The sequence below is a fragment of the Acomys minous genome (genome assembly GCF_964271855.1).
Source record: "Acomys minous genome assembly, chromosome: 12".
Taxonomy (NCBI): Eukaryota; Metazoa; Chordata; class Mammalia; order Rodentia; family Muridae; genus Acomys; species Acomys minous.
This window is the reverse complement of record NC_140493.1, coordinates 64,191,844-64,218,104: the sequence shown is the minus strand read 5'-3', so window position 1 is coordinate 64,218,104 and position 26,261 is coordinate 64,191,844. Positions and strand designations below refer to the sequence as shown.

Here is a 26,261-nt window from a genome sequence, read left to right as displayed (position 1 = left end):
TGAAGAAGCCCTGTCTGGAGAACCGGTCACAAGGAAGGAGGAAGGCATTTTGGGCTGGGAGCGAGCTTTCTGGACAAATTCCACAGCTCCAGGGAGTGCAGGGCAGCCATGCTCAGCCAAAGTTGAGACAATGGGAATCTGTGCCCCTTCCAGTGGGGCAAGGGAGCCTCTTACTTGTGAAAGGCCAAATGACCAACTGTACTTGGTTAAAATAAAGGCAGTCAAGAGTCAAAAAGCTAGATTTTAATTCACTAAGTTTAATGATAAGAGAAAGACAAGGACAGGAAGCTACGGAGGGAGAAACAGAAAGTGTGATTGCCAATCCCCCAATCTCTGGGTTTTTTAACCAGGGTACCTGAATAGCAGGAGACATTCCCAGGACACTTTCCAAGGCTTGTCTCCAGTGTATATTTGATATGTTTTTTTTTTCAAAGAGACAGCATTTTGACAACTTTTGTGCATGTTTCAGGAGTCTGGTGAGCTCATGTCAGCAGGGAGTACATTCACCTATAACTGAGCACTAAGCTTACTGAGAGCATCTCCTCAGCTTACAAAGGCCCACATGACACCAGGTCACATACTGTTACTGGTGATTAAGCAGAAAGAGTTACTCACCACTTCACATACTGTGTACTTTGCCTAGCAGCTGCCCAAATGACAAAGCAGTACACTAGAGTAAATATGGTAATAGCTTACCTAAAAACATAGACTTTGATACCAGAGAGTCCCAAAACTACCCTGCTCTTACCTCTCCAGATAATCTCACATATTCCCATGGCTTTTATACCACTCCTTGGGATCTGTGGGAGTCCAGACAGGAAAACAGTACCCAGGTTGGGATGTGCAAGTAAGAATTTAATCACTTGTATGTCTCAGCTTTCCTAAACACTTTGCTTTCCCTTTTTTCTGTTCTTCCAAACTTTTAGCAATACTTGGTGGTTTTGACTCTCCAAACAATACCTTTTTAAGCCACTTCATTTCCATAGTCACTATGTTTCTCTTTAGAAGATAATAATGACCTCCTAACCAGCTATCCATACCTATGTTGTCCACTTACACACACACAGGAAGAAGTTTTGATAAGCCTCAAAGTCAAGGTAATCAGCAAGGGTTTTATTCTAAGACTGTAGAAGCCATTTGAAGGAGTCACATCAATTTACTGAGTCTTTATGTCAGTCTATCTTCCTTGTGGAGAATATTATATAAAAAAACACACAATAGAAAGAGAGACCAGCTAGGAAGTGATTCTACATCTCTGTCTCCTTCTGTCACCTCTTTCTCACTGATTCTTCCCTCTTAGCAATGGATTTGTAAGCTATGTTCCTCGAAGACACCAAGATCATCCCCTTTCTATCCTGGAAGGTGGCTTGTTCTGATTTTAGCACATCTGAATCAGTATCACCAAGGCTTTCCCCTTTTAAGAGATTTTTTTCTGACCAGGCCAGATGGGTGAACACATCTCTGTCTTTTAGCCACAAAGTAGGGTTGAATTTCTTCATACTCTGGACCTTAACTACATATATAACTTGAATTTTCCATTAAAATTGTGGTAAAAGGACACATAGCTCTACTTTGGCTCTTTTCTTTCAATTCAGTAATTGTTCATGGTTAAGTTAATGGCTACTCCAAAGGCCAGAGCCCTGGAGTAAAGATGGAAACTGTCTAAAGCACAATTTACCAGTTTATCTGGGGCTAGCCATCTCTTTTGGTGTGTATCCCCACATGCCCAGCATGTTAGAGGTAAAGGTAGGGGGACTGGAAGGTGGAATGGTAGGGTAATCCTCACAACATAGGGAATTTGAAAACTGCCTCAGCTGCTTAAGGCTGTTTTTTTTTTAAACCAAAACAATAAAACAAAGAAACAAAAAAAAAACAAAACAAAAGAAATAATTGTTTGGGTTGTATATTCCGCAGAATGGGGTTCATGAAAGTTGTCAAGAATAAGGCCTACTTTAAGAGGTACCAAATGAGATTCAGAAGACAGCGAGAGGGTAAAACTGACTACTACGCCTGGAAACGACTGGTGATCCAGAACAAAAATAAGTACAACACACCCAAGTACAGGATGATAGTCCGAGTCACCAACAGAGACACATCTGACATATTGTGTACGCCCGTATAAAAGGGGACATGATAGTCTGTGCAGCGTATGCACATGAACTGCCAAAGTACAATGTGAAAGTTGGCCTGACAAATTATGCTGCATCCTACTGCACTGGTTTGCTGCTGGCCCGCAGGCTTTTCCATAGGTTTGGCATGTACAAGAGCTATGAAGGCCAGGTGCAGGTGACTGGAGATGAGCACAATGTGGAAAGCATTGACAGTCAGCCTGGTGCCTTCACTTGCTATCTGAATGCAGGTCTTCCCCGAAATACAACTGGCAACAAAGTTTTTGGGGCCCTGAAGGGAGCTGTGGATGGAGGCTTGTCTATCCCTCATAGTACCAAACAGTTCCCCAGTTATGACTCTGAAAGCAAGGAGTTCAATGCAGAAGTGTATCAGAAGCACATTGTGGGTCAGAACGTTGCAGACTACATGCAGTACCTAATGGAGGAAGATGAAGATGCATACAAGAAACAGTTCCCTCAGTTCATAAAGAACAACATCACTCCAGACATGATGGAGGAGATGTACAAGAAAGCTCATGCTGCTATCTGAGAGAATCCGGTCTATGAGAAGAAGCCCAAGAGAGAAGTGAAGAAGAAGAGGTGGAACCGTCCTAAAATGTCCCTTGCCCAGAAGAAAGATCGGGTTGCTCAAAAGAAAGCAAGCTTCCTCAGAGCTCAGGAGCGGGCTGCTGAGAGCTAAAGCAGTTTTCTATGAAGAGGTTTTTTTTTTCATAAAGACAATAAACATATTGGCCAAGCAGAAAAAAAAAAGGAAAGAAATAATTGTTTGGTGTTTGAAGAAACTGAGACTTTGAAACCACAGCATACCTAGTAACTTAGTCCTTCACACTGTATTATGTCTGTAGTAGTGAACTATTTCACTAACAAAACTGGAACCAATTAATCCTGAGCTCAGTATGCTCAGAGCACCAAAGCCTAAAGTTTTGCTTTGTTTATACTGAGCTGGACTGGCAGCTTGGGTTACAGCCTTTCTGCCAGATAAGAGGAAATAAAATAGCTTCCAAAGACACCAGGATTCTTTAGTCATAAAAGGGCCTGCTACAGAGGACAGGGAACAAGAAATGAGACCTTAAAATCCTTAGAGTGACACTGACCCTGTCAGAAGGTAATAGGACAAACTTCATTTGACTGTTGTTTTTACCTAAATCTACCTGTTTTACATTTTTCTGTAAGGCCTAATCTGATTCCTCAGAAACTGGAAATGACCAAGTCTCAAATTTCATGATTAGTATAAAATAGTTAACATTGAAAAGCATTTTAGTCACTTAATATGAATTAACTGCATTTCATTTGTCTTGATTCAAGTTCACTGGAAATGGCCTAGGCTCTCACAGTCGCTTGCTAGAGACTTAGAACTGAGACTCTCACACTAGGCATTGTCCTTGATTCCATGTTTGCTTTCATTTTGCTGGGTGGTGAGGATCGATCCCAGGGCCTTCTGGATGCATATAAAGCAGAACAGATAATCTGCCAGAACTGCACCCTTAGACTCAACCCAGCACTTCAACCTTTCCTTTGTTTTGGGGAGGTGTCATTCCTGTACTGCCCAATTTGGTCACAACTTCCTGGACTGAAGTTAGTCCCTGACTTAGTCTCCCTTGCAGCTGATCATGTAGGCATGTGCCACCCAAATATTTTGAAAAATATACTGCTTCTACTCCAGTATTTAACTCTAATAAGGTTAAAAAAAATGATCCTGCTTATCGAATGTATTAGTTTGCTTTCTGTTGCTGTGATAAAACCAACTCAGAGAGAAAAGGCCTTATTTGGCTTATATTTTTTTCCCTGACACATTGATTATTTAGGGAAAACAGGCCAGCAACGCAGGCAAGAACCTGGAGGCAAGAACTGAAGCAGAGCCCCTGGCACAGCGATCTTCATTGGCTTGCTCTTTGTTATTTGCTCATCCCTGCTCAGGGCTGACACCATCCAGAGTGACCTGGGTCCTTGTACATAAATGATCCATCAAGAAAATGCCTCCTCAGACTGACCTATAGGCTGACTGTATAAAAGCATTTCCTCAATTAAGATTTCCTCCTCCCAAATGACCCCGGCTTGTGTCAAGTTAAACAAACAAACAAAAAACTAACCAGCATACCAAACTAATCTGTTGATTGACCTTTTGACAGTTTTAGGTGCTATATTGTTATTCCCTCCTCCCCAAATTTTCTTGTATTTGGAAAATGTCTAAGGTTTTGAAGAAATAATCACCTAAGAACTATGGATTATTATTTTTAGGGAGTTTTAGCTTCTTTAGCCTGTCTGTACGAGGCCTATGTTCTACTTAGTCACCATTTTCCTACACCTTAAACCATCTGCACTGACTACAGTGTATCCTCATCAAGGTTGCGGGACCAAGTGACAAAGTCAATGCAGCTCCTAGAAGACAGTTTCTCAACTATTAATATAAGTTGAAGGCACCTTCTGTCTTGTTACAGCTAAATTCAATTTTATTAACCAGGCCATAATCTTGAGGTTTGGGTACTTTTCTACCTGTAACTAAACATTTTATTTTTAATGTAATCTTCCCATTTCCCCACCATGTGTTGAAAACAGGGCAGTGTGAATCCTGCAAATCTCTCAAACAAAAAGCAATACTCACACAAGGAAGCTCATTCATATGTGGTACAAAAAACAGGAAATACCACACTGGCTTTAATATTTATATTTTATCAAAATTTTCCTAAATTCCATGACTACTAACAGTTTTATGATATTATTTACTGTACTTTAAAAGTTAAAAAAAATCCAAAAACAACTGAGCAGAAAGCATACAGAAAACTGGATGTGAGTCTATACAATGATTTACTTTTGGCATGACACACTTTATTTTGGCACTTTAACAAATTTGCTTTACAGCAGTGACAAAATATTGCCAGAATTTATTTCCTGGCACAGATATCCCAAGCAAGTTATTCTACAAGTAGAATTTCTCTGTTTTGCCCATTTAGAGGTACACCCACTGCATTCTCGGCCTCTGTAATTGAGGGGCCATGTACAGTTTTGGAAGGGCTTATCATTTCCTTTTAGTCATCCTAAACAAGGTGAATTACATATGTAATTGGACAGGAATTTGGGAGTTAAGGCCATTATGGATTCAGATGCAACACTGTTCCAAGTGTTACTTTAATTTTGTTTGAACAAGTTCTGTGACAAGTCCAGGGAAAGTTCTCAAATGAAATAGTCAAACTTTATTAAAAGTAAATTTTATGCTGGAAAAGTTGCCACTTTTGCTGTCTTCTTTCTTAGCCCATGGCTCATAGTCTAAAAATAAGATTAATGGTAAAATAGAAAATAGAACAGGAAAAAGAAATGCTCTGTACAGTGAGTCCCAACCAGGGTACTCCCATCCCTCTATTTCTTCCTCTCGTATTACTTTCCTAGCAACATCCATACTAATTAACAAGGCTGCCATTTAACACCCCGAGCCTCCCTACCCTTCCCTCCTGCCTCACACAGTGACTGTACTATTCCACAAAGGGTTTTTCTGCCAATCTCCAGGGGAGTTTTCACAAAGAAATGATTCTATAGGACTGACCCAGATACCTACTTCCAGAAAGGTCCCCTCACTTCTTTGGAATTTATTCTTCTAAGAGTAAATTGCAAAGGAAGACATCTGTGTCAATATTCCCAGTAGCTATGCTATAAAGATTTCAAAGCCTGAAATCCCCTGGCAGGCTTCTTATCCCTATACCTAGACACACACAGGATGACAGTACACTTCTAGCCAATTCAGAGGTGGATCTGGTAATAAACATCTTCGGTGAGGGGCTCTTTGGTCTTGACATATGGACACTGTGGGATACTCAGAAATCCAACCCATGCCTTCACTGAGAGCAGACGGTCAGTCATAGCAAAAGGGAGATGTACATGTAATAAATGTACAACATTTATAAGTGATATTTTTAATATTAGGCCACATGATTTATTCAGTACTTTGTACCCAAATTACAATTTACATCTATCTATAAGACTACAAACATTACCATTAAAATTGTCTATGCCTATAAAATACCAATTAAAAACTGATACACACACACACACACACACACACACACACACACACACACACACACACACATATGCTCATTAACACCAGTCTGCAACCAACAAGTCACATAGGGACTTCATTGTTTAAAGAGATGTTTACAACTTAAATTTAAGAAAAAAAACTGATCTCTTTTCTTTAAACTCTTGTATGTCCAGATTGCAAGAAATTAACAAGTACAGTGGACAACGAATCTACAGCAACTTCTCAAAATGCTGCTAGCATCTTTGCTTTTGCTGAGGCTTGTCAGTTATATCAAATCCTCACAAAAGAAAATCTGATTAGATAGCTAGAATTAAACAGTTTTGTGGTAATAATACAATTTCACACATTAATTTCTTGTTGGATATCTGCCTGCAGCTACAGGTAGTGAAAAATAAAGAAGTGTAAAATGCATAGTCTGACACGTAAAAAATTGCAGAAAGTAGAAGTTAAGGTTTACATATTTGAAAAAGATCAAATATACACTAAACTACCTTTATTGCAGTCATTCAAAGCTAAATTGCACCATTATACCTACAAAAGGCAAAAAGTTTTATTTATTTTTTCTTTTCTTATTTATTTTTTTATTAATTTATTCTTGTTACATCTCAATGGTTATCCCAAACCTTGTATCCTCCCATTCTTCCTTCCCTCCCATTTTCCTCTTATTCCGTTCCCCTATGACTGTTCCTGAGGGGGATTACCTCCCCCTGTATATGCTCATAGGGTATCAAGTCTCTTCTTGGTAGCCTGCTATCCTTCCTCTGAGTGCCACCAGGTCTCCCCCTCCAGGGGACATGGTCAAAGGTGAGGCACCAGAGTATGTGAGAAAGTCATATCCCACTCTCCACTCTACTGTGGAGAATGTGCTGTCCATTGGCTAGATCTGGGTAGGGGTTTAAAGTTTACTGCCTGTATTGTCCTTGGATGGTGCTTTAGTTTGAGTGGGACCCCTGGGCCCAAATCTGCCTATCATAATGTTCTACTTGTAGGTTTCTACCACCCTCTGGATCCTTCTACTTTACCATTCTCCCATGCTGCTTCTCTCATCTAGAGTCCCAATAGGATGTCCTCCCCTCTGTCCCAGTTTCCTGGTAAGTGAAGGATTTTGTGGGACATGCCCCTTGGGCTAATATGCAGATATAAGTGAGTATATACCACTTGAGTCTTTCTCTTTCTGGATTAACTCACTCATTATGATCATTTCTAGCTCAACCCATTTATCCACAAATTTTGGGAATTCCTTGTTTTTAATAGCTGAGTAGTATTCCATAGTGTATATGTACCACAGTTTCTTTATCCATTCTTCCTCTGAGGGACACTTAGGCTGTTTCCATGTTCTGGCTATTATAAATAGGGCTGCTATGAACATGGTTGAGCAAATTTTCTTGTTGTGAGCTAGAGCATCTTCTGGGTATATTCCAAGGAGTGGAATAGCTGGGTCTTGAGGAAGCCCTATTCCCATTTTTCTGAGATAGCACCAGATAGATTTCCAAAGTGGTTTTACTAGTTTGCCTTCCCACCAGCAATGAAGGACTGTTCCTCACTCCCCACATCCTCACCAGCATGTGGTGTCGCTTGAATTTTTGATCTTAGCCATTCTGATGGGTGTAACATGGAATCTCAGAGTTGTATTGATTTGCATTTCCCTGATGATTAAGGAGGTTGAGCATTTCTTTAAGTGCTTCTCAGCCATTTGATATTCCTCTGTTGAGAATTCTCTGTTTAGTTCTGTGCCCCATTTCTCAATTGGGTTATTTGGTTTGGTGGTGTTTAATTTCTTGAGTTCTTTATATATTTTGGATATTAGACCTTTGTCAGATGTAGGGTTGGTGAAGATCATTTCCCAGTCTGTAGGCTGTCACTTTGTTCTATTGACAGTGTCTCCTGCCTTACAGAACCTTCTCAGCCTCATGAGGTCCCATTTATTAATTGTTGACATTAATGTCTGGGCTGTTGGTGTTCTGTTCAGGAAGTTGTCTCCTGTGCCAATATATTCCTGGCTCTTCCCCACTTTTTCTTCTAAGTGACTTAGTATCTCTGGTTTTATGTTGAGGTCTTTAATCCACTTGGATTTGAGTTTTGTGCAAGGTGATAAATATGGGTCCAGTTGCAATTTTTTATACATAGACATCCAGTTAGACCAGCACTATTTGTTGAAGATGCTATCCTTTCTCCATTGAATGGATTTGGCTTCTTTATCAAAAATCAAGTGACCATATGTGTGTGGATTCATATCTGGGTCTTGGATTCAATTCCACTGATCAACCAGCCTGTTGCTGTGCCAGTACCATGCTGAGTTAATTACTATTGCTTTATAGTACAGTTTGAGATCAGGTATGGAGATTCCTCCAGAGCACCTTTTATTGTACAAGACTGTTTTAACTGTTCTGGGTTTTTTCTTTTTCCATATGAAGTTCAGAATTGAACTTTCAATGTCTTTAAAATACTGTGTAGGTGTTTTGATAGGGATTGCATTGAATCTGTAGATTGCTTTTGGTAGGATGGCCATTTTTCTTATGTTACAGTAACTCCTAAATATTTTATATTGCTTGTGGCTAATGTGAAGGGTGTAGTTTTCCTAATTTCTTACTCTGCTACCTTGTCATTTGTGTATAGAAAGGCTACAGACTTCTTTGAGTTACATTTTTATCCAGCCAATTTGCTGAAGGTGTTTCAGCTGTAGTAGTTCTCTGGTGGAATTTTGAGGGTCACTTATGTACACTATCATATCATCTGCAAATAGGGATAATTTGACTTCCTCTTTTCCCATTTGCATACCCTTGATCTCCTTTTGTTGTCTTATTGCTCTGGCTAGAACTTCGAGTACTATATTGAAGAGATATGGAGAGAGTAGGCAGCCTTGCCTTGTTCCCGATTTTAGAGGAATTTCCTTGAGTATCTCACCATTTACTTTGATTTTGCCTATTGGCTTGCTGTATATAGCCTTTATTATGTTGAGGAAAGTGCCTTGTATCCCCAATCTCTATATAACTTTAAACATGAATGGGTGTTGGATTTTATCAAATGCTTTCTCTACATCTAAAGATATGATCATGTGGTTTTTTATTTTCAGTTTGTTTATATGCTGGATTACATTGATGGATTTCCGTATGTTAAACCATCCCTGCATGCCTGGAATGAAGCCTACTTGGTCATGATGAATGATATCTTTGATGTGTTCTTGTATTCATTTTGCAAATATTTTATTTAGTATTTTTGTATCGAGGTTCATAAGAGAAATTGGTCTGAAATTCTCTTTCTTTGTTGAGTCTTTGTGAGGTTTAGGTATCAATGAGACTATGGCCTCATAGAATGAATTTGGTAATGTTCCATCCCTTTCTATCTTTTGGAGTAGCTTGAAGAGTATCGATAATAGCTCACCCTTGAAGGTCTGGTAGAATTCTGCACTGAAACCATCTGGCCCTGGGCTTTTTTTGTTGTTGTTGTTGGGAAACTGTCAATGATTTCTTCTATTTCTGTAGGAGAAATGAGACTATTTAGCTTGTTTATCACTCAACTTTATCAAGTGAAATTGATCAAGAAAATCATCCATTTCCCTTAGATTTTCAAATTTTGTGGCATATACACCTTCAAAGTAGGATCTTATGATTCTTTGTATTTCTTCAGTGTCTGTTGTTATGTCTGCCTTTTCATTTCTGATTTTGTTGATTTCAATACTGTCTCTCTGCGTTTTAGTTAGTTCAGCTAACAGTCTGTCTATCTTGTTGATTTTCTCAAAGAACCAGTTCTTGGTTTTGTTGATTCTTTGGACTGTTTTCTTAGTTTCTAATTTGTTAATTTCAGCACTGAGTTTGATTATTTCCAGACATCTACTCCTTTTGGGTGTTTCTGCTTCTTTTTTTTCTAGGGCTCCCAGTTGTGTCGTTATGATGCTTATGTGTGATGTTTCCAATTTCTTTTTAAAGGCACTTAGTGCTATGAATTTTCCTCTTAGCACTGCTTTCAATGTATCCCACACATTTGGGTATGTTGTTCCTTCAGTTTCATTGAATTTCAGAAACTCCTTGATTTCTTTCTTTATTTCTTCCCTGACCCAGGTGACATTTATCAGAGAGTTGTTTAGTTTCCACATACGTGTAGGCTTTTTGTTATTTCTGTTGTTGTTGAATTACAGCCTAATCCCATGGTGATCTGGTAGGATACAAGGTGTTGTTTCAATCCTTTTGTATATGTTAAGGCTTGCTTTGTGACCTACGATGTGATCAATTTTGGAGAAGGTTCAATGGGGTGCAAAGAAGAAGGTATATTCTTTCTTGTTTGGGTGAAAGGTTTTATAGATATCTGTTAGATCCATTTGACCTATGGCATTGGTTAATGATGTTATTTCTTGGCTTAGTTTCTGTTTCAATGACTTGTCCTTTAGTGAGAGTGGGACGTTGAAGTCTCCCACTATTATTGTGTGGGAATCAATGTGTAGTTTAAGCCTTTTTAGCAGATCTTTTACAAATGTGGGTGCCCTTGTATTGGGAGCATAGATGTTCAGAATTGTGATGTCATCTTGGTTGACTTTACCTTTGATGAGTATGAAGTGTCCATCCTCATCCCTTTTGATTAATGTTGGTTGAAAGTCTATTTTGTTCGATATTAAAAAGGCTACGCCTGCTTGCTTCTTGTGACCATTTGCTTGGAATATTTTTCCACCCTTTTATCCTGAGGTAATGCCTATCATTATGGGTGAGATGTGTTTCTTGAATGCAGAAGAATGTTGGATCCTGTTTATGCACCCATTCAGTTAGTCTGTGTCTTTTTATTGGAGAATTGAGACCACTGATGTTGAGAGATATTAATGATCAGTGACCGTTAAGAGTCTTAATTTTGATGTTGGTTCCAGTCGAGCGTTTGTGTAGTTGTGTTTTTGCCATGGTATAGTTATCTATTTCCTGAGTAGTTTTGGTTGTAGCTTGACCCTTTGGGATGGAGTTTTCCTTCTAGTACCTTCTGTAAAGCTGGCTTTGTGGATAGGAACTGTTTGAATTTGGTTTTGTCATGGAATATTTTGTTTTCTCCATCAATGGTTATTGATAGTTTTGCTGGGTAAAGTAGTCTGACCTGGCATCTGTGGTCTCTTAGGGTTTGCAGGATCTCTGTCCAGGCCCTTCTGGCTTTGATGGTCTCTGCTGAGAAGTCGGGTGTAATTCTGATAGGTTTGCCATTAAATGTTATTTGGCCCTTTTCCCTTGCAGCTTTTAATATTTTTTCTTTGTTCTGTGTGTTTTGTGTTTTGATTATTATGTGATGGGCAGTTTTTCTTTTCTGGTCAATTCTATTTGGTGTTCCGTATGCCTCTTGTATGTTTATAGGCATCTCTTTCTTTAGATTGGGGAAATTTTCTTCTATGATTTTGTTGAGAATAGTTTCTGGGCCTTGGAGTCTGATATCTTCTCTTTCTTCAATGCCTATTGTCCTCAGATTTCTTCTTTGCGTGGTGTCCTTAATTTCTTGGATGTTTTGTGTCAGGAGTTTTTCCAGATTTGGCATTTTCTTTAATGGTTGCTTCAAGATCTGTAATTGTATCTTCTAGACCTGAGATTTGTTCTTCCATATCTTGGATTCTATTAGAAAATCTCACCTCTGTGTTGCTCTCCTTCTTATCTGAGGTCTCACGTTCTCGTTTTTCTTCTGTCTGTGTGTTTATCATTGAATCCATTTTCATCTTCAGATTTTGAATGGATTTTTTGATTTCTTTCATCTGATTTTTTGTATATTCCTGAGATTCTTCCTGAGTATTCTTCCTGAGATTGCCACTTTATAGGACTTCAGAGCTTGCACCGTTTTCTTGATTTCTTTCATCTGGTTGTTTGCATTTTCCTGAAAAATTTCCAGTTCTACTCTATGTGCTTCTTTTATGTCTCTCGCCTCTTTGGCTGTTTCTTCCTGCATTTGATTATGAATTTTTTTGTTTCCTCCATTATCATCCTCATTACCAAGGATTTGAGGTCATTTTCTTGTATTTCCATTGTATTTGAGTTCTCTGGATTGTTTTCTTAGGGATAGCTGGAAGCTGGAGATGCCAAATTGTTTGGGTTTTTTTTGTGTGTGTGTGTGTATGCTTTTACGCTGCCCTTTAGACATCTTGCCATCTCTGTTTTTGTGGGGCAGCTTACAGAGGTGGATGAAGGGAGTCTGATGATAGATTCATTTGTTTTCTCATGATTTCCTTAGGCTGGAAGCTCTGATGCGTCACTAGTGTGGATGGCCAGAGGTTAGTCCTGTCGTTTTGGGCTCTCACAGCCAGTGATTCTCAGCTCCCCTGTGCTGTGAGTCCTGCAATCATTCTGGGTCTCTGAATGAGCATTGGGTCAGGCCAAGATATCCACAGCCTTCTGGGTCCCTGGACAAGTCCAGCCAGGGATACTGGGCCCGAACCACGCATCAAGCTCAGCTAGATTCTCAGGGCCTGAACCATCTGATGAGCTCAGCTAGGGATTCTGGGCCCAAAATGCACACAGGGTCCAACCAGAATTTTTGGATTGGGACTGCGCACCAAGCTCAGCTAGGGCTTTTGGCCCAAAGTGCATGCTGTGGTCAGTTATTGACTCAGGGCCCGAACCGTCTACCAATTTCAGCCAGGAATTCTGGATTCAAACTGCACACTGTCCAACCAGAGTCTTAGAGCCAGGACTGTGCCAAAAGCTCAGCTAGAGTCCCTGGGCCCAATCTGTCTGCCAAGCACAGTTAGGGACTCTGGCTCCAACTGCACACTGAGCTCCACCCAAGTCTCCAGGGCGGATTTGTGCACCGAGATCAGCCAGGGACTCTGGACTCATACTGCATGCTGAGATCAGCCCGGGCCTCCGGACCTAAACTGCATGGATAGTCCATCCAGATTCTTAGGGCTGCTGAGCCTGTGTGCACAGCTCAGCTAGAGTCTCTGGGCCCAAACTGGCCGGCAAGTCCAGCTAGGGCCTCTGGGCTGAATCTGCGTGCTGATCTCAGCCTGCGTCTGCACCCCAGAACTTCTTGCTAGCTGAGCTATTGCCTCCTGTGAAACTGAGTGCTCTGTGCAGCCTTCGTCATAGCAAGAGAACCGTGGCTGTGCTGAGCTAGCGCTGAGCTAGCACTGAGCTAGCACCTCCGGTGGAACTGAGCACTCCACCCAGCCTGCATCACAGCAGAAGAAATGTGGGCTGCGTTGATCTAGCGCTTCTGGTGGAACTGAGCACTCTGCCCAGCCTGTGTCACAGCAGGGGAGCTGTGGCTGTGCTGAGCTAGTGCCTCGGGCAGAATTGCTTGCTGAGCTGAGCCAGCATCTCCACGGCACTGCCCACTGAGCTGAACCTGGGACTCTGGGGCTGAAGTGTCCGCCAAGTCCAGTTGGGGTCTCAAGGCACCAAACGACCCAAATCCTGTCCAGACTCCCCTCTCCCACAGCAACTCCCACCGGCCACCACACCAGTCCCCTCCACCGGAAGGCTCTGAGCTGCAAACCAAAGCCACCGCCACTGGTGCCGCTGGTGCTGCTGGTACCGCTAATGCTGCTGCTCCCTCTGCCGCTGCTGCTCTGATCTGAGAAAATCCTTGCTCCTCCCATGTGTAGGAGCACACAGGTCCTCCGCACCCTGGTCCCTCTGAACCGTGGAGCACTCCTGCTGCCATGGTGTGGGGACCTTGGTGTTCCTGGCTCAGAAATCTGTGCAATTCCCTGAATTGTTCACTGGAGCTTCCAAACACGGTCCACACTGCTTGCTGCCATCTTGGGTCACCCCAACATTTTATTTTTAAGGAAGGGGACAAGAAGGGACAGTGGAGAAGAAGGATATGAGATAAATTAACAATGACAGACATAGTAGGTCAACTGAGACATGCTGACAAGGGGAACAGCAGTCATCTTTGAAGCAGAGGACAAACATATTCATTTTGTATTTGCACATAGATGTTCAAATCAACTCCATGAATGTCAAGGGTTTTCAAAACAAAATATTTGCCACTGCCTTTCATAGAACACTACAGGTGTTATATTTTTACTTTCATGTTGTTCTAAAGAAGTAAATGAAGTTTGATAAAACAATGGGATATTTATCATTAAAGGGCCAGTATGGCTCAGTAATGGACAAAACTAATAACAAAAATGTTCGTTATTCTATTCCAAAGCTTTATTTTTAAAGGTTCAGTGATCTTCCTAATAGAGACACCAAGTGGGAGCTCTTACCATAAAACTCCTTAGTAGGTGCCTCTGATAAGCTGCTCTGGAAGGTTTCTTTTCTCCAAAGTCATAGCTTCCTTCATCTTTCTTCCTCATGTGGTACACCAACAGCAGAATGAGGAAAATGGCAAAGAGGAAGCCGATTACTCAACCAGCAATGACAGCTGAAACAGAAAGAGTCTTTTGCATAAGGTTCAACGTTTTCAGAAAATTGTGTGGACAATTCCAACCTAGGGACATTTTAATAAAAGGTTTAATTTGAGAACCCCAGTTTTAAAAAGAATAATCTGTATTCAATAGTGTCATTCCTCAGAAAGGTATGTATTAGCAACTCAAAGGCCTCCATAAGAAAAATCCAGTGGTAACTTCAACTAATTCTCCACATTCAAAAGAACAAGCCTTGTGTTCAGTCCTTGCATTTTATTGTCTCATCTTCCAACCACAATGAAGGCACAATACATGATATAGTAGTTTTAAAATATGAAGAACAAGTACAAAAAACATGCAAATGTGTACCTACTCTTGAATTTGAGGGGACCCTTATATAAATTATGCATTAAATCTTATAAATCTTAATTTTTCTTTTTAAAACAAGTATCAATACAGGCTTCAGTGGGTATCTTTTATCACAAATATCTGGGACCAGGAGAGTTGTTTTTAAAGATGTATTTATTTTTTATGTATACATTGTACCACCTGCATGTGTTCCTGCCATCCAGATCTCATAGATGGTTGTGAGTCACCATGCAGTTGCAAGGAATTGAACTCTGGACCTTTGGAAGAGGAGCAAGTGCCTCTGAGACATCTCTTCAGCCCTGGAATGTGACAAAGGTGATAACATCCAAGTGTAAACATCAAATTCATTCATATTTTCATAGGTATTTATAAACATAGCTCAAAGAAAAACACAAGTTATCAAATAATTCCATTCATGAGACAAAGTTTGTGTAGTGTATCTCTTTTGGGGGTACAACCCATCTTGAAATCAGGAAGTAGAACTTCCCAATTGTGGCATCATGTCAGGTTTTAAAAAGCTTTGGCTTTTTGGAATATTGCAGATGCTCAGACCAATGATGCTCAGCCTGTACTTTCATCAGGTGAATTCCAATTAGAGGCAAAATTCTAATGTTGGCATCAGCAGCATTTGTGCATGTTCCTTCTCTGATGTGGGTTTTGAACACTGAAGACTGGCATCTCCCTGGCCAAAGGACAGAGATGCCTTGTCACCACATCCAACAGTTCTGGGCTGATGAATCTTACTACTCAAATTTGAAGTCCTTGATGTGATGGATTGTAGCTTTTAATTGTTTCCTACTTTAGCCTTTAACTGGCTCAATGGTAGAGGAGTTAACAGAATATAGACAAAATTGTCCTAGCCTCTCATCTGTCATTCTGGAATAAAAAGCCTAGAGATTGCTCCTGGGAGTCCACTAATTAACTGCAAGCCTTACTTTGGCCACTGAACACCACTTATCCCAAGCAGCAGGGCTCTTTAAGTTCCTTCCCATTTGACCCTGTTGGCAACTCACCTGCTAGGACTTCTGTCCTTATAAACAGATTATCTGAATGTTTCTCTGTGTACACATCTGTGCTTTTTACCGCAGTGCCCAGCTTCTCTTCTGCCTCAGAAATGTCACCTTCTGCCTTGTCAATTTTTTCAGGTGACTGGTGTGGTGAAGAAAGGAAATATAAATATCCCTCTTTATAAATGTATTAAGAAGAAGAAATAATCTAAGTATATCCCTAATTTTGTTTCTTCTATTAACAAGTTTAGTAAATAATAGAAACAATAATTTGTATGTTTATATGCCAATGGTTGAGGCCCCATTTTGGACCCAAACAGCTTGTGGTTCTGGTATCATGGAAGCAAAGATGGATAGTTAATGCATTTATAATATAAAAATGATGAGCATAGTTATTTTACAGACAATTTTCAGAATCTTTACTTTCTGAGCTGGGAGATGGCCCTGTCCATCAAGTTCTTGGTTGTTTGGAGTCACATGAATCCTATGGCTTTGGCCATCACTACTAATGGGAAAACATTGTGAACTCTGTTAAGAGTTTCTATTGCCATGAACAAACTCCATGACCAGAAAGCAAGTTGAGGACAAGAGGGTTTATTTGGTTTACATGTCTATGCTGTTCATTATTGAAGGAAATGAGAGCAAGTTGAGGACAAGAGGGTTTATTTGGTTTACATGTCTATGCTGTTCATTATTGAAGGAAATGAGGACAGGAACTCAAACAAGGCAGGATCCTAGAGGCAGGAGCTGATTCAGAATCCATAGCAGAGTGGCTTGCTTCCCCTGGCCTGCTCAGTTTGCATTCTTATAGAACCCAGGACAACTAGCCAAAGGATGGCACCACCCACAATGGACCAGTCCTTCCCCCATTGGTCACTAATTGAGAACATGTCTTTAAGCTAGATCTCATGGAGGCATTTCCTCAACTTATGCTCCTTTCTCTCTGATGATGATTCTTGCTTGTGTCAAGTTGACATGAAACAGGACAGTACAAACTTTAAAGTCAGTTGATAATGAGCCCCCCCCCATTCTGATCGCTTTGAAGAATGCCTAGATATCTTAACCAGAGTAACGTTCCATGTGTCATTCAGTTGCTTCGTGGATGTTGGAATTTTTCTGCGTGAAGAAGACAAAAGAACAAAGAATAAAGTTCATTTTCTTGGGCAGCCTCAAAATCATTTTTATGTTTAGGAAGAACCACAAGCTAGACAATGTGGATTTACTTAAACTCTAGTGATTATGGGAATCAGTAGGTCCCCATCTCATTGATCAGAACACATGAAACTTCCACCAAATACAGAAAGTAATAACACTGATAGTCATTGCTTTTCCAAGCTACAAGAATCCTTGTGCTTCATAAGTCCTAAGCTGCCATGATTTCCATAAATTATAATTCTTACTGCTGCATAAATACAAAACCAAGTTTCACTGTTTTCTGTATAAGTAAAGAAGAAAACATGGGTGGCTCTCATAAGCCCTGCTGTGCCGAAGTAAAGCAGATGAGAGAAGCCTGTTGGCAGTACTTTGCAGGTTCTCTCCATTTTCTTTGTACAGAATTCCCATCTCTAACTGGTTGCCTGGTGCGGTGGGCAGCAGATCAGAGAATGGCTTATCGAAGTCCCCATCGAGGAAGCACATGGTTCACTGCTCATTAGGATTGCTTTGTTTGCTGTGCAGTTAAAAGTTAGGAAAGGGGAGTGAAAAATCTAGCAGGTTGGATGATACTCATGTGTGTGAGTGCAGGGAAAGACATGAGTGAACACTGCAGGAAATAAGAAAGACCCTGAGCCTTTGACCCCAAGTTTATGTAATCCTATCATGTTTACTCCATTATTTTTTAAATTTATTTACCTTCATTTTATAAGCACTGGTGTTTTGCCTACATGTATGTCTATGTGAGAGTGTCAGATTTTGAAGTTACAGACAGTTGTGAGCTGCAATGTGGGTGCTGGGATTTGAACATGAAACCTCTGGGAAAAGAGAAGTTAGTGCCCTCAACTGCTGAGCCACCTCTGTCTCTAGAGCTCCTCTTTACTCCAGTATTAAGACAAGCCACATGGTTTCACCTCCTCTTATTTTTAAGTCCATAAAATAATTTAAGAGTTGACTTGCTCAGTTCCCTTCAATTGAACTTCTGAGTAAGAAGGGGACAACGAATTCATTCAAGAGATGATCTAGAAAGCTGTCCATAGAAATGGCACTTAAGACAGTGGTCAGTCAGTACATAAGTCACAAGGTGCTCTGGGCAGAGTAATCATTTGTAAACTGAATTGCTCAATTGAACAGAAGAAGCAGGGATTCTGTGATGCATAATCCACTGCCCAGTACAGAGCTGATCTGACATGCCTCTCACAAATATGTCTATGCAATTATGAGAAGGGAGCACAGATAATTAACTGAAGCCAACTCAAAGCTTACTGAATCCATGTCTGGATGGCTAGGGGCTGTGAAAATGCAGTGGGGAAAAGACCAGGTTCTACGAAAACAAAGACGGGCTCTGTTCACTCTTCAGTCACATATTTGAACAACAATCTAGAGAGAATAACTATACCCATTACAATAACGCCCCTGTAAGACCTATTCAAAAGCAGACTCTTCACAAAGGGCAACTAAAGGCAAGGTTTAACATATCTATACCATGTAACTATAAAACAGAAAATGACACTGCTTTTGTTATTATTCATGATCAGGCTCTTCATCATTGGCACCTAGAACCATGTGTTTGACACACACAGATGAAAGCTTGCACAGACATTATAGACTAGCCATTACTCAAATGCAACTAAAAATATAAATATTTGCATTAAAGTGTTCAGTGATCTCTCATATCTATCTTATCACCAAATGTCAGTTTTCTAACTAAAGCTAGTTCAGTTATGCTTTAATGCCAGTTTTTACAAACTTAAATAAAATTTCAATCCATACAGTCCAGAAATTTGCATCAAACTGGAGGTTGTTTAGGACAAAATTGTCAGGATTGAAAGTCAAAACTTCCTCAGGAGACTTTCTGACTCCAAGATATTGAATCTTAATGGTCACTGAGTTGAAAACATTGCTAGATGAGATCAAGTCAAACTATGGGGGAGACCAACCTCACAAGCTCACTACTACACATGCTCTGACTTCTTCAACCATCCTACCACCAAGAACACTGCTACATTTCATTCCTTTCATCTTCATTTCTTTTATTCATACAACTTAGAAACCAATGGAACAGCTCCAGGAAAATGCTACGTATGTCTGCCCCAGTCCTCATGAATATCTTCTGGCCTTTCTGTGTCCTGGCTGTGGAACCACTTTGCTGGCAATAGTACCAATGCCACAGAAGCTTAGAGAGAGTGTTAATCCACACAGAGCTGACCTCTTGGCTACTGCATGTCTTATGAGAACCATTCATTTATGCCATGACTACATGGTCTCATGAGTGGGGAGACCCAGGGAAGAGGAAGGGCAGGGTACTCTAGTGGGTAAGTTAAGCCTGCCTGTGCTCCTGCCAGCAGAGAGGTGATTCTTACCCCCACAAAGCCTACCACAAAACTTGCATGATGCAAGAACCTGGTAGCATCCTATTTCTAAGTCAACATATAAGTGAACCAAATCAAACAAACAAACAAAAAAAAAGCCCAGACTGCTTGTGCTATTAAGCTTTCATAAGCAGAATGCCATGCCTAATGTATGTAAAGTCTACCACCAAATTAATACACATGCTCACTTTGTGAGCAGTCATGATCTCTTCTGCTCCACCATTTCAAGTAACATTCACACAGTGAAATCAGGCCTCAGTTGCCTGCGACATAATATTCACATCTAATTTTTCTAATGACGGAAGATATTTGACTATGTCCAGGATTCAACGCTTAGGCTTTCTCTGAACTCTAATAGCAGTTTCCATACTAAATAGCTTATCTAGTAGTGGATGACTAGCTGACTGCAGAATAATGCTAACATGGTCAAATGCATAAATTCAGTGCTTTAATTAACTAGTTGTTTTCTTACTACGTAAGCTCTCATAACAAATAAATACAGGTATAGCAGGTTCATGAGTAACATTGAGACCTCAAGACAGGACTGGAGGCCTCAATCCTTGACCTGTTCCAGTGATCTAAATTTCACAATGTTTTTTGACATAGGGAAAAAATATGACTTAAGTTAAATAGGCTAAGAGTTTGCTTCATAACTGGGCTAACGAAATTCCACAAAAAATAGTGCCTTGATAAAAACAGTGTATTTCTAAGGAAGATGCCTCTTAGGTGATAAAAGCAGTAAGCAGGTCAACTGTAAAATGTTGCTAAGGAGCAAAGAGCCATTTACAGCAAGAGAATGGAAGGGTTATTTGTCCCAATATAATTTCAAGTGGAGCCTCTCAAGAAAACTGTTCTGTGCAGTCAAAAGACAGTGGTATTCACAAGTACATATTAATGCAATGCCATGCCAAAGCACCTTGGTCTGAGTAGGAGTAATGCTTTGTGTCTTCAGCATCATGGTTTCCACTTTGGGAGCAGCACTGGTGAATGAGATTTTTGGAATCAGTCAGGATGTTGTCAGATCCGGACTCTCTATGTCTTAATCAGCTCCTACGAAAAATGTGAAGGTGAGCTAAGCATGTGTCTATGCACAGATTTGTACATTATCAGGCAATATCACTGAATATTGATTCAGAATCATGCTCTGAAGAGGCCAGGCCTCAAGTTTCTAGCACAAACACAGTGAGTTTGCAGGGGCTCTGGGTAACATAGTCATTTTTTCAGTTAGCAGGAGTGTTAATCCACACAGAGCTAAGCTCTTGGCTACTGCATGTCCACAGAAAGCCACCCTTGAACCCTTCCCAATAGACTTGTTTCTCTTCCTATGTGATATTTCTGTTGGTGTTGAAACATGTCATCTCACCACCCAGAGATATTCAGAACATGAAAAGAATAGACAGACCATCAGGTGACTGCTTATCTCATTGTAAGCCTTTCCTTCCCTAACATTTTATAGCCAACCTTCCCAAAGATACTATGGTCCTTCATGAGCCCCTATCCTCTCCATGTCTCCTTCTGTGCCTGCTCCTCCCTCTTTGATTGTCCCTCCCATCCACTACTGATACTTTCTGTTATGATCATCAATGTCTTCCATGTTGGCATATTCAATGGCTTTATTTTAAGTAGTACTCACTTAATCAACCCTTCTTGTATTGGTGCGATAAATGGTCCGAGGAGTCCATATGCTAGACTATAACTCACAGAGCTATTAGAAGATAGTGAAACCTTTAAAACAATAGATGCCTGCCTTCCTAATACTGTAACCATTTAATACAGTTCCTCATGTTGCGGTGACCCCCAGTCATAAAATCATTTCATTACTACTTCATAACAGTGATTTTGGTATTGTTATGAATTGTAATAAATATCTGATATGCAGAATATCTGATACATAACCTCTAAACGATTTGCAACCCACAGGTTGAGAACTACTGCTTTAAAAAGTGCAGCCTTGAGATTCTAGATGGCGACGAACAGTGTGGACCGTGTTTGAAAGCTCCAGTGAACAATTCAGGGAATTGCACATATTTCTGAGCCATGAACACCAAGGGCCCCACACCATGGCAGCAGAAGTGCTCCACGGTTCGGAGGGACCAGGGTGCCGAGGACCTGCTTCCCCCTGCACATGGAGGAGTGTGGACTTTCTTGGATCAGAGCAGCAGCGGCAGAGACAGCAGTGTCACCAGTGGCACCAACGGCACCAGCGGCTCCAGCAGCACCAGCGGCGGTGGCTGAGGTTTGCAGCTCAGAGCCTTCCAGTGGAGGCGATTGGTGTGGTGGATGATGGGAGTTGCTGCGGGAGAGGGGACTCTAGACAGGATTTGGGTCGTGTGGTGCCTTGAGACCCAAACCGGACTCAGCAGACAGTTCAGCCCCAGAGTCCTGGGTTTGCTCAGTGAGCTGTGCCATGGAGAAGCTGGCTCAGCTCAGCAAGCAATTCTGCCTGAGGCACAGCTCCCCTGCTGTGACACAGGCTGGGCCGGGTGCTCACTTCCACCCTAGGCAACAGCTCAGCGCAGCTGCAGTTTTTCTGCTGTGACGCAAGCTGGGCAGAGTGCTCAGTTCCAACCTAGGTGCTTGCTCAGCGCAGTCGCAGTTTCCCTGCTGTGACGCAAGCTGGGCAGAGCGCTCAGTTCCACCCTAGGTGCTTGCTCAGCACAGTCACAGTTTCCCTGCTGTGACGCAAGCTGGGCAGAGTGCTCAGTTCCACCCTAGGTGCTTGCTCAGTGCAGTCGCAGTTTCCCTGCTGTGACCCAAGCTGGGCGGAGCGCTCAGTTCCACCCTAGGCACTTGCTCAGTGCAGTCGCAGTTCTCCTGCTGTGGCAGACAGTTCAGGCCCTGAGAAACTAGCTGAGCTCGATGCGTGGTTCGGGCCCAGTACCCTGGCTGGACTTAGCAGGGAACCCAAAAGACTGTGGATACCTTGGCCTGATCCAACGCTCATTCAGAGATCCAGAACAATTGCAGGACCCACAGCAAAGGGGAGTGGAGGATCACTGGCTGTGAGAGCCCAAAACGACAGGGCTTACCTCCTGCCATCCACACCAGTGAAGAATCAGGGCTTCCAGCCTATGGAAATCGTGAGAAAACAAGTGAATCTCTCATCAGACTCCCTCCACCCAACTCTGGAAGTTACCCAACAAAAACAGAGATGGCAAGATGTCTAAAGGACAGCGTAAAAGCATACACACACACACACACACACAAAAACCAAAACAATATGGCGTCTCCAGTTCCCAGCTATCCAAAAGAAAACAACCCGGAGAACGCAAATACAATGGAAATAGAAGAAATGACCTAAAATCCTTGGTAATGAGGATGATAACGGAGGAAACAAATAAAATTCAAAATCAGATGCAGGAAGATGCAGCCAAGCAGGTGCGAGACATAAAAGAAGCACATAGAGTGGAACTGGAAAATTTTCAGGAAATTGTAAACAACCAGATGAAAGAAATAAAAGAATCTGTTCAAGATATGAAGATGAAAACGGATTCAATGATAAACACACAGACAAAAGAAAAATGAGAATGAAGGCCTCAGAGAAGAAGGCGAATGACACAGTGCTGAGCTTTTCTAATAGAATCCAAGAGATGGAAGAACGACTCTCTAATCTAGAAGATACAATCACAGATCTTGAAGAAACCATTAAAGAATATGCCAAATCTGGAAAGCTCCTGACACAAAACATCCAAGAAATTAAGGACACCACGCAAAGAAGAAATCTGAGGATAATAGGCATTGAAGAAAGAGAAGATATCAGACTCCAAGGCCCAGAAACTATTCTCAACAAAATCATAGAAGAAAATTTCCCCAATCTAAAGAAAGAGATGCCTATAAACATACAAGAGGCCTACAGAACACCAAATAGAATTGACCAGAAAAGAAAAACTGCCTGTCACATAATAATCAAAACACAAAACATAAAGAACAAAGAAAAAATATTAAAAGCTGCAAGGGAAAAGGGCCAAATAACATTTAATGGCAAACCTATCAGAATTACACCCGACTTCTCAGCAGAGACCATCAAAGCCAGAAGGGCCTGGACAGAGATCCTGCAAACCCTAAGAGACCACAGATGCCAGGTCAGACTACTTTACCCAGCAAAGCTATCAATAACCATTGATGGAGAAAACAAAATATTCCATGACAAAACCAAATTCAAACAGTTCCTATCCACAAAGCCAGCTTTACAGAAGGTACTAGAAGGAAAACTCCATCCCAAAGGGTCAAGCTACAACCAAAACTACTCAGGAAATAGATAACTATACCATGGCAAAAACACAACTACACAAACGCTCGACTGGAACCAACATCAAAATTAAGACTCTTAACAGTCACTGATCATTAATACCTTTCAACATCAATGATCTCAATTCTCCAATAAAAAGACACAGACTAACTGAATGGGTGCATAAACAGGATCCAACATTCTTCTGCATTCAAGAAACACATCTCACCCATAATGATAGGCATTACCTCAGGTGAAAAGTTTGGAAAAAATATTCCAAGCAAATGGTCATAAGAAGCAAGCAGGCGTAGCCATTTTAATATCGAACAAAATAGACTTTCAACCAACATTAATCAAAAGGGATGAGGATGGACACTTCATACTCATCAAAGGTAAAGTCAACCAAGATGACATCACAATTCTGAACATCTATGCTCCCAATACAAGGGCACCCACATTTGAAAAAGATCTGCTAAAAAGGCTTAAACCACACATCGATCCCCACAAAATAATAGTGGGAGACTTCAACGTCCCACTCTCACTAAAGGACAAGTCATTGAAACAGAAATTAAGCCAAGAAATAACATCATTAACCAATGCCATAGGTCAAATGGATCTAACAGATATCTATATAACCTTTCACCCAAACAAGAAAGAATATACCTTCTTCTTTGCACCCCATTGAACCTTCTCCAAAATTGATCACTGAAAATAAAAAACCACATGATCATCTCTTTAGATGCAGAGAAAGCATTTGATAAAATCCAACACCCATTCATGTTTAAAGTTTTAGAGAGATCGGGAATACAAGGCACTTTCCTCAACGTAATAAAGGCTATATATAGGAAGCCAATAGCCAAAATCAAAGTAAATGGTGAGATACTCAAGGAAATTCCTCTAAAATCAGGAACAAGGCAAAGCTGCCCACTCTCTCCCTATCTCTTCAATATAGTACTCAAAGTTCTAGCCAGAACAATAAGACAACAAAAGGAGATCAAGGGTATGCAAATGGGAAAGGAGGAAGTCAAATTATCCCTATTTGCAGATGATATGATAGTCTAAATAAGTGACCCTAAAAATTCCACCAGAGAACTCCTACAGCTGACAAACAGCTTCAGCAAATTGGCTGGATACAAAATTAACTCAAAAAAGTCTGTAGCCTTCCTATACACAAAGGACAAGCTTGCAGAGGAAGAAATTAGGAAAACTACACCCTTCACATTAGCCACAAGCAATATAAAGTACTTAGGAGTTACTCTAACTAAACAAGTGAAGGACTTGTTTGAAAAAAAATTCAAAACTCTAAAGAAAGAGATTGAAGATGACATGAGAAGATGGAATCATCTTCCTTGCTCATGGATCAGGAGAATTAACATAATAAAAATGGCCATCCTACCAAAAGCAATCTACAGATTCAATGCAATCCTTATCAAAATACCTACACAAATTTTAAAAGACATTGAAAGTTCAATTCTGAACTTCATATGGAAAAACAAAAAACATAGAATAGCTAAAACAATCTTGTACAATAAAAGTTGCTCTGAAGGAGTCTCCATACCTGATCTCACACTGTACTATAAAGCAATAGTAATTAAAACAGCATGGTACTGGCACAGCAACAGGCTGGTTGATCAGTGGAATTGAATAGAAGACCCAGATATGAATCCACACACATATGGTCATTTGATTTTTGACAAAGAAGCCAAATCCATTCGATGGAAAAGGGATAGCATCTTCAACAAATGGTGCTGGTCTAACTGGATGTCTATGTGTAAAATAATGCAACTGGACCCATATTTGTCACCTTGTACAGAACTCAAATCCAAGTGGATTAAAGACCTCAACATAAAACCAGAGATACTAAGTCACTTAGAAGAAAAAGTGGGGAAGAGCCAGGAACATATTGGCACAGGAGACAACTTCGTGAACAGAACACCAACAGCCCAGACATTAATGTCAACAATTAATAAATGGGACCTCATGAGGCTGAGAAGGTTCTGTAAGGCAGGAGACACTGTCAAGAGAACAAAGCGACAGCCTACAAACTGGGAAAAGATCTTCACCAACCCTACATCTGACAAAGGTCTAATATCCAAAATATATAAAGAACTCAAGAAATTAAACACCACCAAACCAAATAACCCAATTGAGAAATGGGGCACAGAACTAAACAGAGAATTCTCAACAGAGGTATATCAAATGGGTGAGAAACACTTAAAGAAATGCTCAACCTCCTTAATCATCACGAAATGCAAATCAATACAACTCTGAGATTCCATGTTACACCCATCAGAATGGCTAAGATCAAAAATTCAAATGACACCACATGCTGGTGAGGATGTGGGGAGAGAGGAACAGTCCTTCATTGCTGGTGGGAATGCAAACTAGTACAACCACTTTGGAAATCTATCTGGTGCAATCTCAGAAAAATGGGAATAGGGCTTCCTCAAGACGCAGCTATTCCACTCCTTGGAATATACCCAGAAGATGCTCCAGCACACAACAAGAAAATTTACTCAACCATGTTCATAGCAGCCTTATTCATAATAACCAGAACATGGAAACAGCCTAAGTGTCCATCAGTAGAAGAATGGATAAAGAAACTGTGGTACATATACACTATGGAATACTATTCAGCTATTAAAAACAAGGAATTCCTG

The 26,261-nt window shown here is 40.7% G+C and overlaps 2 pseudogenes across 2 annotated transcripts in view; one reads left to right on the top strand and one right to left on the bottom strand.

Moving 5' to 3' along the window:
• The first annotated feature begins 1,902 nt into the window (after window positions 1–1,902).
• On the top strand, window positions 1,903–2,873 carry LOC311578433 (large ribosomal subunit protein uL18-like; annotated as a pseudogene). Its single transcript has one exon. The product of its transcript is annotated as a large ribosomal subunit protein uL18-like (transcript).
• A 2,988-nt stretch (window positions 2,874–5,861) lies between these two features.
• LOC311579595 (syndecan-2-like) overlaps window positions 5,862–26,261 on the bottom strand; it is a 32,697-nt pseudogene continuing 12,297 nt past the window's right edge. The window contains exons 3-6 of the transcript XR_014783682.1: window positions 20,290–20,423; window positions 15,856–15,991; window positions 14,333–14,490; window positions 5,862–5,959 (exon numbers count right to left, since the gene is read on the bottom strand). The product of XR_014783682.1 is annotated as a syndecan-2-like (transcript). The remainder of the gene's footprint in view (window positions 5,960–14,332; window positions 14,491–15,855; window positions 15,992–20,289; window positions 20,424–26,261) is intronic.